We start from the raw sequence: 17,513 nt of genomic DNA on the forward strand, positions 1-17,513 counted from the left end.
TCTAAAAGACTGTTCTATACATCTGTGTCTCTTTTGCTGTCTCGCATATAGGGTTATTGTTACTATCTTTCTAAATTCCATATATATGTGTTAGTATACTGTATTGGTGTTTTTCTTTCTGGCTTACTTCACTCCATATAATAGGTTCCAGTTTCCTCCACCTCATTAGAACTGATTCAAATGTATTCTTTTTAATGGCTGAGTAATATTCCATTGTGTATATGTATCACCATTCATCTGCTGATAGACATCTAGGTTGCTTCCATGTCCTGGCTATTATAAACAGTGCTGAAATGAACATTGGGGTACACATGTCTCTTTCAATTATGGTTTCCTTGGTGTCTATGCCTAGTAGTGGGATTTCTGGGTCATATGGAAGTTCTATTTCCAGTTTTTTAAGGAATCTCCACACTGTTCTCCATAGTGGCTGTACTAGATTGCATTCCCACCAACAGTGTAAGAGGGTTCCCTTTTCTCCACACCCTCTCCAGCATTTATTGCTTGTAGACTTTTGGATAGCAGCCATTCTGACTGGCATGAAATGGTACCTTGTTGTGGTTTTGATTTGCATTTCTCTGATAATGAGTGATGTTGAACATCTTTTCATGTGTTTGTTAGCCATCTGTTTGTCTTCTTCAGAGAAATGTCTGTTTAGTTCTTTAGCCCACTTTTTGATTGGTCATTTATTTTTCTGGAATTGAGCTGCAGGAGTTGCTTGTGTATTTTTGAGATTAATTCTTTGTCAGTTCCTTTGTTTGCTATTATTTTCTCCCATCTGAAGTTTGTCTTTTCATCTTGCTTATAGTTCCCTTCATTGTTCAAAAGCTTTTAAGTTTAATTAGGTCACATTTGTTTATTTTTGCTTTTGTTTCCATTACTCTGGGAGGTGGGTCATAGAGGATCCTGCTGTGATTTATGTCAGAGAGTGTTTTGCCTATGTTTTCCTCTAGGAGTTTTATAGTTTCTGGTCTTACAGTTAGATCTTTAATCCATTTTGAGTTTATTTTTGTGTATGGTGTTAGAAAGTGTTCTAGTTTTGTTCTTTTACAAGTGGTTGACCAGTTTTCCCAGCATCACTTGTTAAAGAAATTGTCTTTTCTCCATTGTATATTCTTGCCTCCTTTGTCAAAGATAAGATGTCCGTAAGCACGTGGATTTATCTCTGGGCTTTCTATTTTGTTCCATGATCAATATTTCTGTCTTTGTGCCAGTACCATACTGTCTTGATGACTGTAGCTCTGAAGTATAGCCTGAAGTCAGGCAGATTGATTCCTCCAGTTCCATTCTTCTTTCTCAAGATTGCCTTGGGTATTCGAGCTTTTATGTATTTCCATACAAATTGTGAAATTATTTCTTCTAGTTCTCTGAAAAATACTGTTGGTAGCTTGATAGGGATTACATTGAATCTATAGATTGCTTTGAGTAGTATATTCATTTTCACTATATTGATCTTCCAATCCATGAACACGGTATATTTTCCCGTCTATTTGTGTCATCCTTGATTTCTTTCATCAGTGTTTTATAGTTTTCTATGTATAGGTCTTTTGTTTCTTTAGGTAGATATACTCCTAAGTATTTTATTCTTTTTGTTGCAATGGTGAATAGAATTGTTTCCTTAATTTCTCTTTCTGTTTTCTCATTTTTAGTGTATAGGAATGCAAGGGATTTCTGTGTGTTGATTTTATATCCTGAAACTTTACTATATTCATTGATTAGTTGTAGTAATTTTCTGGTGGAGTCTTCAGGGTTTTCTATGTAGAGGATCATGTCATCTGCAAACAGTGAGAGTTTTACTTCTTTTCCAATCTGGATTCCTTTTATTTCTTTTTTTGCTCTGATTGCTGTGGACAAAACTTCCAAAACTGTGTTGAATAGTAGTGGTGAGAGTGGGCACCCTTGTCTTGTTCCTGACTTTTGGGGAAATGCTTTCAATTTTTCACTGTTGAGGATAATGTTTGCTGTGGGTATGTCATATATAGCTTTTATTATGTTGAGGTATGTTCCTTCTAATCCTGCTTTCTGGAGGGTTTTTATCATAAATGGATGTTGAATTTTGTCAAAGGCCTTCTCTGCATCTATTGAGATAATCATATTTTTTTTATCTTTCAATTTGTTAATGAGGTGTATTACGTTGATTGATTTGTGGATATTGAAGAATCCTTGCATCCCTGGGATAAAGCCCACTTGGTCATGATGTATGATCTTTTTAATATGTTGTTGGATTCTGTTTGAATTTTGTTAAGAATTTTTGCATCTATGTTCATCAGTGATATTGGCCTGTAGTTTTCTTTTTTTGTGGCATCTTTGTCTGGTTTTGGTAGTAGGGTGATGGTGGCCTCATAGAATGAGTTTGGAAGTTTACCTTCCTCTGCAATTTTCTGGAAGAGTTTGAGTAAGATAGGTGTTAGCTCCTCTCTAAATTTTTGGTAGAATTCAGCTGTGAAGCCGTCTGGTCCTAGGCTTTTGTTTGCTGGAAGATTTTTGATTATAGTTTCAATTTCCGTGCTTGTGATGGGTCTGTTAAAATTTTCTATTTCTTCCTGGTTAAGTTTTGGAAAGTTGTAGTTTTCTAAGAATTTGTCCATTTCTTCCAAGTTTTTTTTTTTTTCCATTTTTTAATTATTTGGAGGCTAATTACAATATTGTAGTGTTTTTTGCCATACATTGACATGAATCAGCCATGGATTTACATGTGTTCCCCATCCAGATCCCCTCTCCCACCTCCCTCCCCATCCCACCCCTCTGGGTCTTCCCAGTGCACCAGTCCTGAGCACTTGTCTCATGTATCCAACCTGGGCTGGTGGTCTGCTTCACCCTTGATAGTATACTTGTTTCAATGCTATTCTCTCAGAACCAAGTTGTTCATTTCATTGGCATTTAGTTGTTGATAGTAGTCTCTTATGAGCCTTTGTATTTCTGCATTGTCTGTTGTGATTTCTCCATTTTCATTTCTAATTTTGCTGATATTCTTCTCCCTTTGTTTCTTGATGAGTCTGGGAAAAGGTTTGTCAATTTTATTTATCTTCTCAAAGAACCAGCTTTCAGCTTTGTTGATTTTCGCTATGGTCTCTTTTGTTTCTTTTGCATTTATTTCTGCCCTAATTTTTAAGATTTCTTTCCTTCTACTAACCCTGGGATTCTTCATTTCTTCCTTTTCTAGTTGCTTTAGGTGTAGAGTTAGGTTATTTATTTAACTTTTTTCCTTGTTTCTTGAGGTAAGCCTATACTGCTATGAACCTTCCCCTTAGCACTGCTTTTACAGTGTCCCATAGGTTTTGCATTGTTGTGTTTTCATTTTCACTCGTCTAGGCATATTTTGCTTTCTTTTTTGATTTCTTCTGTGATTTGTTGGTTATTCAGCAGCGTGTTTTTCAGCCTCCATATGTTTGTATTTTTAATAATTTTTCTCCTGTAATTGACATCTAATCTCATTGCATTGTGGTCAGAAAAGATGCTTGGAATGATTTCAGATTTTGAATTTACCAAGCTTAGATTCATGGCCCAGGATGTGATCTATCCTGGAGAAGGTTCCATGTCACTTGAGAAGAAAGTGAAATTCATTGTTTTGGGGGTGAAATGTCCTATAGATATCAATTAGGTCTAACTGATCTATTGTATCATTTAAAGTTTGTGTTTCCTTGTTAATTTTCTGTTTAGTTGATCTATCCATAGGTGTGAGGGGGTATTAAAGTCTCCCACTATTAATGTGTTATTGTTAATTTCCCCTTTCATACTTGTTAGCATTTGCCTTACATATTGCAGTGCTCCTATGTTGGATACATATATATTTATAATTGTCATATCTTCTTCTTGGAATGATCCTTTGATCATTATGTAGTGTCCGTCTTTGTCTTTTTTTCACAGCCTTTATTTTAAAGTCTATTTTATCCGATATGAGTGTTGCTTTCTTTTGGTCTCTATTTGCATGGAATATCTTTTTCCAGCCCTTCACTTTCAGTCTGTATGTGTCCCTTGTTTGGAGGTGGGTCTCTTATAGACAACATATATAGGGGTCTTGTTTTTGTATCCATTCAGTCAGTCTTTGCCTTTTAGTTGGGACATTCAACCCATTTACATTTAAGGTAATTATTGGTAAGTATGGTCCTGTAGCCATTTACTTTGTTGTTTTGGGTTCAAGTTTATACACCCTTTTTGTGTTTCCTGTCTAGAGAAGATCTTTTAGAATTTGTTGGAGAGCTGGTTTGATGGTGCTGAATCTTCTCAGCTTTTGCTTGCCTGTTAACTTTTGGTTTCTTGATGGAGAAGTTTAAATAAAGTGTCTGAACTTCTGAAACCATGCCTTTCCTTTTAAAAATAAACAGTTTATGAAACAGCATAGACTTGAATCAGTTCTAATGAGATGGATGAAACTGGAGCCCATTATACTGAGTGAAGTAAGCCAGAAAGATAAACACCAATACAGTATACTAATGCATATATATGGAAGTTAGAAAGATGGTAATGATAACCCTATATGCAAGACAGAAAAAGAGACACAGATGTATAGAACAGACTTTTGGACTCTATGGGAGAAGGCGAGGGTGGGATGATCTGAGAGCAGCATTGAAACATCTATATTATCAAGTGTGAAACAGATCGCCAGTCCAGGTTGGATACATGAGACAAGTGCTCGGGGCTGGTGCACTGGGAGGACCCAGAGGGATGGGATGGGGAGGGAGGTGGGAGGGGGGTTCAGGATGGGGAACACATGTAAATCCATGGCTGATTCATGTCAATGTATGGCAAAAACCACTACAATATTGTAAAGTAATTAGCCCCCAACTAATAAAAATAAATGGGAAAAAAAGAATAATAAAAAAATAAAAATACTCTTGTTTCTTGATCATTGAAACAATACATATGTATGACAGAATATTTAGATAAAGAAGGGACAGAATAGGAAATAAAGATCAGCTGTGTTTACCCAGTTGATAAAACTTACGTTTGGTGCATTTAGCTTATAATTTTCCTAGACACATATGTGCCTTTGTTTATTTACAAAGACATATAAACTTCAGTGTACAGAGTGCATACTTCATTTGAAACAGCCTAAGTATCTTGGTAAGCTAAAAATATGATTTAAAAAACCCAGTATTATATTTTGCTTCCTGTATAGCAAGCAGCACATCTTAGTCATTTATGTAATTTCTTATTTGTCTGCCCGTCCTCAGCATTTTGATGAATCCTTACATATTTTGAGTTTATTCATTGGTTATTCAGCAAAACTTTATTGACATTCTTTAGAAAGACATTGTCATATCAACAAGTGTCATAAGTGAAATGAGAAATGTCTTGAATCGTTAGTCTCATGGAGAATGAGACTGTGAATGACATTAGGAGAATTTAACTGTTAGAAATGGGTGCCTGTTGAGATAATTCTGCACAATCTCTCCTATTTCTATACTTCTGTTAGACAGAGGCATCAACTACACTTCATTCCACACAACTTTTCATTTGTGAAAAACAGCCTTGAAACACACAGACAGTGGCTCCCTGCATTTCTCTGGAACAGAGAACGCTTATTCCAGGAAGGAAGAGTGTTCATGGAACATTTAAGGGCCAGTAAGTCGACTGATGTGAGTGCAATTTAGTGAAGTAGGGAGACAGGAACTGAAGACAGGTCAGAGAGCCAGTGGGGCATGGGGTTCCTGTCACATAGGCTTTTAAAGGACTTTACTGTGAAGGAAATTGAGAAGGATATTTCCAGAACCCTGCTCCTTGATCCCCTCTCATAACCGATGGCCACCCTGGCCTGTCCAGATGTCCTGCTTGTCTGAGCCGGCTCTGTACCCCCACTGCCTACTCTGCCCAGCATGGGCAGCCCTTGCCCAAAGGGAAGTGAACTGGATCTAGAGGCACTGAGGGGGCATCTGTGGGCTGGGGGACACAGACACTGCCTAGTAAACCAGCCGAGTCCTGGACAGTGTCTGGCGGCCTCTTCAGTCTGTTCCAGGAGCAGGAGTGGGTGCATGTCTCAGGAGACGAGTCAGGTTCCTGGGCCTCCTGTGGGTACCCCTGGGTTCACAGCAGCTGCAGGGCTGCCACCTCCCCGGGTCGTCGCAGGGCTGCGGTGCCCAGTGCGTGGCGTTCAAGGGTCTCTCTAGGGAGGACCTCCAAGTCCCTGTCCCCCCTCTCGTCTGGGGCCCTCCCAGGGGCTCAGTCCTGATCTGCCCGCTTCTCTTCCCTTCTCACCCAGCTCCGTGGGGGCGGTTCTTTACAGCCTTGGTGTGGAGGGTGCTTCCTGCTGCTGTTGTGTATTTTCAGGAGATGTGATCCCCCTGATGTTCTCTTGGGGGAGCTGAGCTCAGCACCCTCTTGCCCACCTGGAGTTCCTCCCCAGGGCAGTGTGTGATACTCACTGTATGCTAAGTGTGCCTCCTGTGATAGTTCAGAAAGAGTTGGTGCCAATTTCTTTTTTTTCCTTTCATGGATCATGTTTCCCAGGTAGGGCAGTGATAAAGAATCTGCCTGCCAATGCAGTAGATGCAGATTGGATCTCAGATCCAGGAAGATTCACTGGAAAAGGAAATGGCAGCCCACTCAGTATTCTTAGCTGCAGAATCCCATGGCCAGAGAAACCTGTGGGGCTACCATCCATGGGGTTGAGATAGTTTGACTTAGCGACTAAAGAGTAACAAAACTGTTTCACGGCTCATGTTTTTCTCTCTTTTTTCATCTGTGTTTCTTTTATTAGCTTTCTTTTTTCACCTTTCTTTAGTGTATGCCTTTTCTCTCTCTCCCTCTGTGTGTTCATGACTGGGTACTTGGAAAAGCACAGCACACCCACTGTTTGCAGATTTGTACCACATCCTGATTGTCCTTCACTAGATGGCACGGCATGTGCCTGGTCATGGGATCAGCCCAACAGGAAACTAAGGGAAACTCAGTTCATTTCTGAGTCAACAACTTACCTGGGCCATGAGAGCCTTTCTGATTCTGGGAATTTATCATTGTTTTTGAATGCCTTCAGTTCAGTTCAGTTCAGCTGCTCAGTTGTGTCTGACTCTTTGTGACCCCAAGAAACGCAGAACTCCAGGCCCTCCTGTCCTTCACCAGCTCATGGAGTTTACCCAAACTCATGTCCATTGAGTCGGTGATGCTATCCAACCATCTCATGCTCTGTCGTCCCCTTCTCCTCCTGCCCCCAGTCTTTCCTTGCATCATGGTCTTTTCCAATGAGTCAGCTCTTCACATCAGGTGGCCAAAGTATTGAAGTTTCAGCTTCAACATCAGTCTTTCCAATGAACACCCAGGACTGATCTCCTTTAGGATGGACTGGTTGGATCTCCTTGCAGGCCAAGAGACTCTCAAGAGTCTTCTCTGACACCACAGTTCAAAAGCATCAATTTTTTTGGCACTCAGCTTTCTTTATAGTCCAACTCTCACATCCATACATGACCACTGGAAAAACCATAGCCTTGACTAGACGGACCATTGTTGACAAAGTAATGTCTCTGCTTTTTGATATGCTGTCTGGGTTGGTCATAACTTTCCTTTCAAGGAGTAAGCATCTTTTAATTTTATGGCTGCAATCACCATCTGCAGTGATTTTGGAGCCCCCCAAAATAAAGTCAGTCACTGTTTCCACTGTTTCCCCATCTATTTGCCATGAAGTGACAAGACCAGATGCCATAATCTTAGCTGTCTGAATGTTGAGCTTTAAGCCAACTTTTTCACTCTCCTCTTTCACTTTCATCAAGAGGCTCTTTAGTTCTTCACTTTCTGCCATAACAGTTATGTCATCTGCATATCTGAGGTTATTGATATTTCTCCCGGCAATCTTGATTCCAGCTTGTGCTTCTTCCAGCCCAGCGTTTCTCATGATGTGTCTACATATAAGTTAAATAAGCAGGGTGACAATATACAGCCTTGACTGTATACTCCTTTTCCTATTTGGAACCAGTCTGTTGTTCCATGTCCAGTTCTAACTGTTGCTTCCTAACCTGCATATAGGTTTCTCAAGAGGCACGTCAGGTGGTCTGGTATCCCCTGGAGGAGGACATGGTCATCCACTCCAGGATTTTTGCATGGAGAATCCCTTGAACAGAGGAGCCTGGTGGGCTATGGTGGCCATAGGGTGGCAAAGAGTTGGACATGACTGAAGCAACTTAGCTAACATGCACTTATATGAAAACATCACTTTGTATACCTTGAATATATATATATATATTATATACATATACTACATATATATATATATGTAAGTACTACCTTTGTTGCTCATGTAGGTTCCTAAGTGTGAAGCTCTGGAGGCAACCAAATTTGCTATAGAAGTTGGGTTCCACCATATTGACTGTGCTCGTGTGTATCAAAATGAAGAGCAGGTTGGCCAAGTCATTCGAAGCAAGATTGCAGATGGCACTGTGAAGAGAGAAGACATTTTCTATACTTCAAAGGTGCTGTGTGTGTGTTCTTTGCGTGCACATGTGGGCAACTGATTGTGCCCAGGTGACTATTGTATAATAGGATCATTGTTTGGTGAAGAGTTGTTTGGTGACCCATATTTATTGTTACATTCCTAAAGTATTGGAATTCCCTGGTGGTCCAATGGTTAAGACTCAGTGCTTTATTGCCATGAGCCCGGGTTCAATTCTTGGTCAATGAAGTAATATTCCAAAAGCCACGTGGTAAGCCACCCCCAACCCCACCCCCCCCATCGCCCACCAAAAAAAAAAAAAAAAAATCCTGAAATATTATTAACACAGCTTCCATTCTTTAATCTCTGCAGCTTTGGTGCACTTTCCTTTGACCAGATTTCGTCCGACCAGCCCTGGAAAAGTCACTGAAAGATCTTCAGCTGGACTATGTTGATCTCTATCTCATTCATTTCCCAGTGGCAATGAAGGTTGGATATTTGTGTGGTCACTTCTTTTTTCAGAATGTGTATCAACTTGCATGGATGGTTGAATTAAAGATTTGTCTTAATAGGTTGTAGCGAGGGTTTCACTAGAGTTCAGTTCAGTTCAGTCACTCAGTCGTGTCCGACTCTGCGACCCCATGAATCGCAGCATGCCAGGCCTCCCTGTCCATCACCAACTCCCGGAGTCTACCCAAACTTATGTCCATCGAGTCAGTGATGCCATCCAGCCATCTCACCCTCTGTCGTCCCCTTCTCCTCCTGCCCCCAATCCCTCCCAGCATCACGGTTCTATCCCATGAGTTAACTCTTCACATGAGGTGGCCAAAGTATTGGAGTTTCAGCTTCAACATCAGCCTTACACTGAACACCCAGGACTGATCTCCTTTAGGATGGACTGGTTGGATCTCCTTGCAGGCCAAGGGACTCTCAAGAGTCTTCTCCAATACCACAGTTCAAAATCATCAATTCTTTGGCACTCAGCCTTCTTCACAGTCCAACTCTCACATCCATACATGACCACTGGAAAAACCATAGCCTTGACTAGACGGACCTTTGTTGGCAAAGTAATGTCTCTGCTTTTTAATATGCTATCTAGGTTGGTCATAACTTTCCTTCAAGAGTAAGTGTCTTAATTTCATGGCTGTAGTCACCATAGCAGTGATTTTCAGTTCAGTTCAGTTTAGTTCAGTTCAGTCGATCAGTCGTGTCTGAATCTTTGTGACCCCATGAATCGCAGCATGCCAGGCCTCCCTGTCCATCACAAACTCCCAGAGTTTACTCAAACTCATGCCCATCGAGTCAGTGATGCCATCCAGCCATCTCATCGTCTGTCGTCCCCTTCTCCTCCTGCCCCCAATCCCTCCCAGCATCAGGGTCTTTTCCAATGAGTCAGCTCTTCGCATGAGGTGGCCAAAGTATTGGAGTTTCAGCTTCAGCATCAGTCCTTCCAATGAACACCCAGGACTGATCTCCTTTAGAATGGACTGGTTGGGTCTCCTTGCAGTCCAAAGGACTCTCAAGAGTCTTCTCCAACACCACAGTTCAAAAGCATCAATTTTTCGGCGCTCAGCTTTCTTCACAGTCCAACTCTCACATCCATACATGACCATGGAGCCCCCCAAAGATGAAGTCTTACACTGTTTCCACTGTTTCCCCATCTATTTGCCATGAAGTGATGGGACCAGATGCCATGATCTTAGTTTTCTAAATATTGAGCTTTACACCAACTTTTTCACTCTCCTCTTTCACTTTCATCAAGAGACTTTTTAGTTCCTCTTCATTTTCTGCCGTAAGGGTGGTGTCATCTGCATATCTGAGGTTATTGATATTTCTCCCAGCAATCTTGATTCCAGCTTGTGCTTCTTCCAGACCAGTGTTTCTCATGATGTACTCTGCATATAAGTTAAATAAGCAGAGTAGAATCCCCCTATAATCATTCGTGATCATCTTTTTCCTGATTTTCTTTGAATTCCTTACACACCTCCCAGAGAAAGGAGTTAAAGAATCTTTCAGTGTCTGCCTCAAAAATTTGAGAAAATAGAAATAGGTGAGTTCTGCACACAGTCCTGAATATGACTCCTGAGTCTCTAGGGATTTCATGATGCAGCCATGATGAGCAGCCATGATGAGCAATGACACAATCTTACATCGAATGCGATGCGTTCTTATCCTCTTTCACCCTTTCGAGTTGAGCAGATTTGGTGGGTACTCCATCTGGGTGGGTCTAAAACTAGCAGACATCATAGTGACTTGGGCAATCTTGGCTACACTGTTGCTTGTCTTTATGATGAAGTTTGTACACTGCACTTAGACTTTAAGAACCCTATTATTATGCTGTATAATTATGTAGACGGGAATTTTCTGACAGTCCAGTAGTTATGACTCCATGCTTTCACTGCTGAGGCAAGTTGGATTGAGGGAAGGAGTGCAATCCATGTTTGGGGAACTAAGATCACACAAACCTGAGACACACACACACACACACACACATCAAACCCCACAATGAAACTACAACAACAAAAAACTGTGTTATCTGAGGGTGGGATGTTTCGAGAAAACAGCATCGAAATGTATATATTATCTAGGGTGAAACAGATCACCAGCCCAGGCTGGATGCATGAGACAAGTGCTTGGGCCTGGTGCACTGGGAAGACCCAGAGGAATCGGGTGGAGAGGGAGGTGGGAGGGGGGATCGAGATGGAGAATACATGTAAATCCATGGCTGATTCATGTCAATGTATGATAAAAACCACTACAATATTGTAAAGTAATTAGCCTCCAACTAATAAAAATAAACAGGAAAAAAAAAAAAAGAAAACTTCGTATAACTAAATGTACAGCAAGTCTCAGACATTACTATAAAAACAAAAACAAAAACAAAAAACTGTTATCTAGAACTCTTGATTTTAAATTACGGAAATCTACTCAAGCCATCCTATGTAAAATAACTTAGAGGATGTAGATGGGAAGTCCAAGTCATGGATAGATTTATGGATTTGCAGTACTCTTCAGAAATGTCTATTTTTTCTATCTCTTATCATGGCATTGGAGGCTTTCCCTATGGCTCATCAGTAAAGAATCTGCCTGCAGTGCAGGAGCTGCAGGAGATGTGGGTTCAATCTCTGGATTGGGAAGATCCCCTGGAGGAGAGTCTGGCAACCCACTCCAGTATTCTTGCCTGGAGAATCCCATGGACAGAGGAGCGTAGTGGGCTACAGTCCATGGGGACACAAAGAGTCAGAAATGACTGAAGCAACTTAGCACACAGACACATCATGGCATTACTCATGATTTGCTTTATTTTTACTAAACTTTGATGACATTTTCGATTGGTGGCAAATATGGTCTTGGGGCAGCTCAAGGCTCATGGTCATGAACTTTTGAGGGCATGTCTGGATCTTCCACATTCCATATCAACCTAACGAGAGCCTTGCTGGTTCACATGCCTGCCCTAGGGCATCTGATGCTCAGAGGGAATAGGAAGTCTGATTATCTCATCATATCAAGATTGAAATTTTTATTCTGGAAATTATGTCAGGTAACTTACTGGCATTTCCAGCTCAAGAGAAGCATTTCAAGGGAGGCAAGTAGAAGGAACAGACAAAATTCACAAAAGTCATGGGAAGTCCCTTTTAGTGCCTAGAAAAACATATTTATTACTATATATATAGATATAGATATAAAGTATAAGAGATTAGAATAAGCCTCCCTCCTAAAGACATTGCTTACAACTCCATATATGCAAATACTAGTATCAAGAATATTATAACACCTACCTCATGGAGGTTAACTACCTGGTGCCAAGCAGCCAGGCTAAATGTAGAGATATTACTTTGTGACATCTCTAAAATGACTACTTCTATTCCAGCCAGGGGAGGAATTTCTTCCAAAAGATGAAAATGGAAGAATGATATTAGACTCAGTGGATTGCTGTCAGAAGTGGGAGATGAGTCTGGGAAGGAGAGAACCAGAGGAGGAACCAGGAGAGGGGGAAACTCTTTCATTTCTTCCAACTTGACAATGGGCTGTGGATCATCAGACAAAGCAGTTCACGGATCTAAGGGCTGGGATGCTGGGGTTTTGGGGGAGGAAACCATTGCTGAAATGTTCACAGAGAGGAACGGAGGTGGAGAACCTGGGACAGTGAAGACAGGCATCTCTTTCCTTCCATGTGGTATGTCTTGTAAGGGTTTTTCTAAGGAGGAAATGGTAATTGTTGCTTTTGTGTCAAAACTTCTTTTTTCCTCTTGATAATCAATGCTAATTCTTGATGGGTGACCCTGTTGACAGATAATTTTTCAGCATTTATTTTGCTCATTGCCCATTCTAAAGGACTGCTCACCACAGCCCTGGAGAAGTGTAAGGACTCAGGGCTGACCAAGTCCATCGGGGTGTCCAGCTTCAACTACAAGAGCCTGAACAAGCTGGGGCTCAAGTAGAAGCCCATCTGCAACCAGGTGAGCAGCTCAGCTCCTCTCTTTCCCGCTCTTCAGAACCTCCTTCTTGCACCGGAGCTTGATGTCTTTCTGTCCTCCCCTCCTGTTCACCTGACCTTTGTGGACAGAATATTCTAGAGAGCAGAGCTTCTGTGTGGATGGAACACTGAATAGAACCCACAGTGGTATCTCTGTTTGATAAAGTCTGGATGGAACAGCTGGGGAGGGGGATCCTGCTAAATTGTGGTGGAGACTGAGGAAAGGTAAAGGAGGTGAAGAAGTGTTAGACTAGTCATCCAGAACTTAGAGGAAGGTGGTGTTTACCTGAGCCTAAAGGGTGTCAAGAAATGGATGTTGAAAGTGTCTGGGAGGGAACTGTGGACAGGAAGTAGGACTATGAAAACTTGGCATGGGGAGTAAAGAAAGATAAATCAGGTAATATTGGTTTAAAATTTGCATGGGTTTGGATGGCTGAATCCTTAGTGTTTCACCTTTTCTGGGTCTTCAGTACCTAAAATGTGCTGAAAACTATGAAAGTCATCCAGTTGAAAGGCTGAAGTGAAGGGCTCATGGTGACACTAACAGTCAATAAAATATTTACTCAGAAACATTTACTCATATGTAGAGCTCACCTTATGATTACTCAAGCTTGGAATGGTTCTCTCATCCATGTCTATTATAAAATTAACTTTTAAGCACACTTCTCTATATTTTTATCTTGATGTTGATATTTCAAGTTTACATTTAAGTTATAGTTTTTCCTTTAGCATTTTAAAAAACTTTTAATATTTCTCTGTCATATTAATATTACTTTTCCATATAATCTAACACTCTTCTCTGTTGGCATTCTACAGGTGGAATGTCACCCTTATCTCAACCAGAGTAAACTGTTGGATTTCTGCAAGTCACACGATATTGTTCTTGTTGCCTATAGTGGTCTGGGATCCCAAAGAGTAAAAGAATGGTAATGAACTCTAAGGAAGAAAACATGGTGTTTACCTAAAATTCAGTTTTTGATGAAATGGTTTAAATCATACAGTACTCAGTGGTCAGGAGATAACTCTCATAGGCAGGGGAAGAAAGGGGAAGGATGGACTGATTTCTTCTCTTTTATCTTCCCGTCACTCAGACAGTTTCTCTACATTGTATTAGCTTGGGTGAAATGGTTAATTGCATGTTGTTTCTGACTCTTTGTGACCTTATGGTTTGTAGCCTGCTTAACTCCTCTGTCCATGGGATTTTCCAGACAAGAATACTGGAGTGGGTAGCCACTCCCTTCCCCAGGGGATTTTTCTGACTCCGGGATCCAACCCAGGTCTCCTGCTTGTAGATTCATCAATAACATTAAAATCTGTATATAATCTCCCAGTTGAGACCAGCAACCCAAGCTTATGTCATGATTTTGCTTATTAACTAATGAACATGTTTCTAAAAATAAATGATCCGAACCTCACTTACCTTATGTCTAAAATTGGAACAATAATATGTAACTCCTAGGTCTATCATGCTAGAAAAAATTTCAATTTGAACCATTTTTGTCAGCATCTCTAGAAGAATAATGGTGAAATAAATGACTGTCATTCTGGGACTACTCAGTTTTTATCAGAGCTTAGAAAAGTGACATTAAAATATTTCCTGGTATTTTTCTTCTCTTTCTCTACTCATAGTCTTGATTATTAAAGAAAAACAATCAGTGAGAAATAAAGAAAAAATTCCACAAGTTTGGCAATCCTGGTCTCAACTCAATCATGAATCTGAATTACACACAGAACTTTGTAAACACAGAATGTGAGGTGACCCACTTGAGGTTCTGATTCAGTTTGTCTTCAACTAAGTCATGGAATTTGTATTTCTAACAAGATCCCAAGTGATACTGATGAAGCTGGTCCCTGGATCACACTTTGAGAAGCACCGGTCTAGAGTGAACCTACTTGGTCTGTTTGAGAAGCCTCCTTAGAAACTGAGTATTTAGTTTCAGCTCCTCAGCATTTCTGAATTTCCTTCCAGGGTGAACCAGAACTACCCCCACTCTCTTGGAGGACCCAGTTCTTTGTACCATTGCCAAAAATCACAAACAGACCCCAACTCTTGTTGCCTTTTGCTACCAGATACAATGTGGGGTTGTGGTTCTGATCAAGAGTTTCAACAAGAAGTGAATCAAAGAGAACATAGAGGTGATGATGAGTGGGGCTGTGGGCAGAGGGCTCCTAGGGACTATCCTTCACGAGGGTCATTCTATGCCCATCTCTCAAGACTTTCCTTGAGTCAAGATGAGTTACCTGTTCTTCCCTGTGCATGAATGCCTTGTGTGTATTCCTGGTAGATTTCTCCTCCTGCTGTGGCAACAGGAAATGTGGCATGGATGGAGAGGGTTAACGTTGGACAGATGTGTGTGCTCAGTTTCTCAGTCTTCTCTGACTCTTTGTGACCCCATGGACTGTAGCCTGCCAGGCTGGTCTGTCTGGGGGGATTCTTCAGGCAAGAATATTGGAGTGGGTTGCCATGCCTTCCTCCAGGGGATCTTCCCAACCCAAGGATTGAACTCAGGTCTCCCACATTGCAGGCAGATTCTTTACTGTCTGCATAACCAGGAAAGCCCAAGAACACTGGAGTTGGTAGCTTGTCCCTTCTCCAGGAGATCTTCCCAACTCAAGAATCAAACTGGAGTCTCCTGCATTGCAGGCAGATTCTTTACCACTGAGCCAAGTTTGGACAGATAACAGAAATTTATTTCCAGTGTTACTTCTGCAATTTATTCTGTCACCTTGTGCAAATGACATCTTATTTTCTTTGTTCTCAATTGATGAAATTGTGAATTTTTAAGGCCGTTTGGACTAACAAAATATCACAGATTGAGTGGCTGAGAAAAAATTGAAATTTGTTTCTCACATTTATGAAGCTGGAGTCTTGAGGTCAGGGGGCTTGTGTGGTTGGGTGAGGGCCCTCCTTCAGGTCACACACAGGCTTCTCCTTGTGTTTTAACATGGTGGAGGGGGCAACAGAGTATTTCCCTGAATACTAATAAGGTTTCATCTTCATACACTTAATCTCCATGAGTTTCTGCCTTTGAGAAGCTCCTCTTCAAGACTTTGTCCACTTTAGCTTGGTTGTTTCTATTTTGACTTCTGTGTAGGAGGCCGATATTGTTCTCATAGGCATAGGTGTGCAGAAAACCCTCCCCAATTTCAGGATTTAATGTAGAGATCAGTTATGCTTCTCTTGATTCTGTGGTTTAACAATCAGCCTGCACTCAACTAAGCTGTTGTCCTTTTGGCTGGGCTCTCTCATGCCTTTGCAGTTCAGTGCAGAGCAGCTCGGCAGTTCCGCTTTAGCAGGTGGATGTGGCTCTTGTTAGAGGAGCCTGCATGCTTCTCTGCATAGTTTTTCATATACGTTTGGCTAGACTGTGGTCAACTGACTTGGTCTTCATCTCAACACAGGGCTGTGAATCAAGTCAGTGATTAGGGACAAAATTCTCTTCCTGTCTGGTTTCAGATTTGCCTCAGCACTTCTGGGAAATATCACTGTTCAGTGCCGCAGGTTACAGGTCAGGCCAAGTCAAGTGGAATGGAAATTGTCCCCTGATCAATTGTTTCTGTGTTTCCATTTAAATTTGGTTCTGTAATCTAGCTGGAACTGAGTATCTAAGATAATATGAAAATGGATACATACACCTTTGGTATACTTAAATTTAAACTTAAAGTTCCATGTTTCCTCACAGATTTTCATTGTCAACTCTGTCATATATCAAGTCTCCAGAAGTACATTTCTGGTGTCTCTCTTCTATTTAACTATTCTGTTTTCTGCAACATGTTATTAAAGTGGAAAATAAGTATGCTTTTCAGAATGATAATTTTTTATTTTTTAGAATGTCCTGACTGCTTTTGTTTAGCTCTCTTTTATTGAAAATTTAGCATCACTTTACCAACTTCTGGGGAGGAATACATGCTCAAGTCTTTGGTTCATGTTGCATTGAAACACTGGATCATTTGGAGAAAAGGAATTTCTTTACAAAACTGAGCTTTCCATTTCATGATTATGATATGAAATTTTAATTATCTAGGTGTTCTTTAATGTTAAACATTTTTCATAACTGTCTCCAGAAACACATTTACATAAAGTTTTTGTTAGATTCAGTCATAGATAATGAATAGTTTGATATCAGATCCTTGAATGGGCTTTCACAGGGAGCCTCCTTCCCACAATGCTTCAGCTGAATGTTGTCACCCTTAGGGCTTGTTGGGGAGAGTTAACAGTCTAATGTTAACTCAGGTTCAGGTATTGAGTCAGGAGTGTCCAAAGGCAATGTATTTGGAGAAAGAAGATTTTAGCTTGTTTTCTGTCACAGATGATTCACAAAGAAAGATAAGGGACTGATGCGCTGTAATGTTTGTGAGGTGGACAGAGAAGGAGAAGGTGTGGGGAGGAGAGGTGAGAACTCAGCAGAGGGTCCCAGGTTGTTCTCCTGGAAGCTGAGGACAGACATGGCTTCCCAGTCCTCTATTCTTGTCTCTACCAGCTGGAAAGCCCTCTAGTCCCCAGGGGAGGCTGTCTCCTTTGGGGAGAGGTTAATGTGATTGTTCCTTCCTTTCAGGTGTTTGACTTTGAACTGAGTCCAGAAGACATGAAAGCAATTGATGGCATCAACAGAAATATAAGATATAACGAGATACTATTGTAAGTGATTTGCAGATATTTCACACATACACTGTTTTCTG

At 40.9% G+C, this 17,513-nt stretch overlaps 1 pseudogene; it reads left to right on the top strand.

Annotated features, from left to right (window-relative positions):
- The window catches only part of LOC122448901, a 29,665-nt pseudogene extending 12,189 nt beyond the window's left edge, over positions 1 to 17,476 (top strand).
- Positions 17,477 to 17,513: the final 37 nt, after the last annotated feature.

Source organism: Cervus canadensis, chromosome 10 (genome assembly GCF_019320065.1).
Source record: "Cervus canadensis isolate Bull #8, Minnesota chromosome 10, ASM1932006v1, whole genome shotgun sequence".
NCBI classification, from domain to species: Eukaryota; Metazoa; Chordata; class Mammalia; order Artiodactyla; family Cervidae; genus Cervus; species Cervus canadensis.